This window comes from Pristiophorus japonicus, chromosome 17 (assembly GCF_044704955.1).
Source record: "Pristiophorus japonicus isolate sPriJap1 chromosome 17, sPriJap1.hap1, whole genome shotgun sequence".
NCBI classification, from domain to species: Eukaryota; Metazoa; Chordata; class Chondrichthyes; family Pristiophoridae; genus Pristiophorus; species Pristiophorus japonicus.
In genome coordinates, this window is record NC_091993.1 from 6,857,906 (window position 1) to 6,861,005 (window position 3,100).

General features: G+C 46.6%; 1 pseudogene; it reads left to right on the top strand.

Annotated features, from left to right (window-relative positions):
• The first annotated feature begins 1,946 nt into the window (after positions 1–1,946).
• Positions 1,947–2,185, top strand: LOC139228340 (U2 spliceosomal RNA; annotated as a pseudogene).
• Positions 2,186–3,100: the final 915 nt, after the last annotated feature.

A 3,100-nucleotide genomic window follows, 5' to 3' on the forward strand; every position in this document is an offset into this window, starting at 1 on the left:
CTTACATAGCAATAGGAATCATATGACTGTTGCATGGCTATTGAGCAAATCCCATATGTTTTCGGCACAAACAGCCCTCATATGATATGTGATACACACACCATTTGTGCTTCACCAGAGAGTGTGCTGTTTATGTTACACATAATTATGGAGGTTTGGGATAAGCATTGGCTCCCTCAGCACTCATACATTTACTGATTCCAAATCAACCTGGGACAAGAGTGCAATTTACTGCAAGCTTTCCCTTATTCCATGTAAACCATTGCAGCAAGGGGAGTAGGTGGAACTGTGGGTTGACTATGGGGCAGTCACTGCATTATGTTAAAAGTAGCATTCGGTTGTTCCTTCAAAATCTGCTGCTGAGGATGCTGGATCTGTTCAAATTCCAGCCTTGCTGCAGTACCTCACAATTTTGAGTGCTTGCTGTTCACGTTTTGTAAAATGTCTATGCCGCCGCTCGTTTTTATTGGAGTGGTGCTCGGGTTATAAAGGCGGAATCCACAACAATACATTATAAGGACAGGATATCTCTGGACAGCTAAATCAGTTGTAATTTTGAAAAGCCTCAGAGCAGTGTTCCTCTGACCTACTTGTCCATTTCACATTCATTCAATAAAATATTCATGACTTGTGGAGGAAAAGTAAACAAATCTGGACAAAATTTAGAATAGAAATGCAAACAGTGTATCATTTGTTCTTTTTGCCAGTGTTATCAAAAACGACGTTGCTCATTACTGAACAGCACTTTCTGTTATATATGTAAACTTGTATTTACTCTGTATAGCCAACAGAAGGCTCATCCCCTGGTGTCCCAAGGGATCCCATAATCCCTTGGGAGCACAGGTATTTAAGAAGGCTTCACAGATTGGAGAGGCACTCTGGAGACCTGCAATAAAAGACTGTCACACTTTACTTTGAGCTCACAGTGTTCAGTCTGACTTTTTCTCCATACACAACAACTGGTGACGAGATACAGATAGCGAACCCAAAGATGCAGAGAACAGTGGGCATCCTGGAGAAATTCTCGGAGGGAGATGATTGGGAAACTTTTGTGGAGCGACGCGAACAATATTTTGTGGCCAACGAGCTAGATGGGGAAGAGAGCGCTGCCAAACGAAGGGCGATCCTCCTCATCATCTGTGGGGCACCAACGTATGGCCTCATGAAGAATCTGCTCACTCCAGCGAAACCCACGGAGAAATTGTACGACGATTTGTGGACACTGGTCCGAGAGCACTTGAACCCGAAGGAAAGTGTTCTGATGGCGAGGTATTGGTTCTACACCTACAAAAGGTCTGAAGGCCAGGAAGTGGTGAGTCATGTCTCTGAGCAAAGACGCCTTGCAGGACATTGCGAATTTGAAGGACATTTGGAGCACATGCTCAGAGATTTTTTCGTACTTGGCTTTGGCCACGAAACCATACTTCGCAAGCTATTGACTGTAGAGATCCCAACCTTGAGTAAGTCCATAGCGATAGCCCAGGAATTCATTGCCACCAGTGATAATACAAAGCAAATCTCTCAGCACACAAGTGCTGCTACAAGTACTGTGAACAAAGTGATGTTATTTTCAAATCGTAATGAACAGGGCATGTCACATATACCTGCAGCTACACGTCTGCAGATGTCTCAGAGTCCACCATCAAGAGTGATGAATGCAAGGCCATTAACACCTTGTTGGCGCTGCGGGGGTGATCATCATTTCCATTCATGCTGATTCAAAGAGTACGTTTGCAAAGGTTGTGCAACAATGGGACACCTCCAATGAATGTGCAGGCGAACTACAAAGCCTGTTAAACCTGCAAACCACCATGTTGCAGAGGAGGATCACGATGAACCAGAGCCTCAGATTGAGGAGGCAAAGATACATGGGGTGCACACATTCACCACGAATTGTCCCCCAATAATGCTGAATTTTGAACTAATTGGAAATCCTTCCTTGGGCTATCGCTTCTCGGCCTTTTGGCTAAGATCATGCGTAACTGACCTGACAGGGGAGTAGCCACCATGACCTCCGGGTGGTTCTCCCTGGATCAGGAAGGTATATGCTTGCTTTTTTGGAAACAGGAGGTGGGTGGGGTGGCTTGACCCATCCACCTCCACGGAGGTGTGTGGGGGACCTGACCCATCCACCTCCATGGCACGAACCTGGTATTGCAGTACTTCCAGGAATGGTGCAGTGGCTCGAGGCCTTTTGGCTAAGAGCATTGGCGCAGAGTGATCCTTGAATGGGCCCAAGGTGACCTCTGGCGTTTGTGATTTGACAAAGAATTGGAACGATTGGCTATGAATTTAAAAAAAAAAAAAAAATGCTGAATTTTGAACTAATTGGACTCCCGATGTCATTGGAGCTGGACACGGGCACAAGCCAGTCCATCATGGGCAAAAAGACTTTCGAAAGTTTGTGGTACAACAAGGCCTCAAGGCCAGTTTTAACTCCAGTTCGCATGAAACTAAGAACTTACACAAAAGAATTGATTCCTGTAATTGGCAGTGCTACCGTAAAGGTCTCCTACGATGGAGCGGTGCACAAGCTACCACTCTGGGTTGTACCGGGCAATGGTCCCACGCTGCTCGGCAGGAGCTCACTGGGAAAAATACGCTGGAACTGGGACGACGTCCAAGTGCTATCGCCCGCTGACGACACTCCGTGTGCCCAGGTCTTAAACAAATTTCCTTCGCTGTTCGAACCAGGCATCAGGAAATTCCAAGGAGTAAAAGTGCAGATCCACCTAATTCCGGGGGCGCGACGCATCCATCACAAGGCGAAAGCAGTACCGTACATGATGAGAGAAAGGGTAGAGATCGAGCTAGACTGTCTGCAAAGAGAGGGCATCATTTCCCCGATCGAGTTCAACGACTGGGCCAGTCCTATCATCCCAGTCCTCAAGGGAAACGGTACCTTCAGAATCTGTGGCGATTACAAAGTAACTATCAATCGTTTCTCCCTGCAGGACCAATACCCACTACCAAAGGCCGACGACCTCTTTTCAATGCTGGTGGGAGGAAAGACGTTCACAAAGCTGGATCTGACTTCAGCCTACATGTTGCAGGAACTGGAGGAATCATCGAAGGCCCTCACCTGCATCAACACGCACAA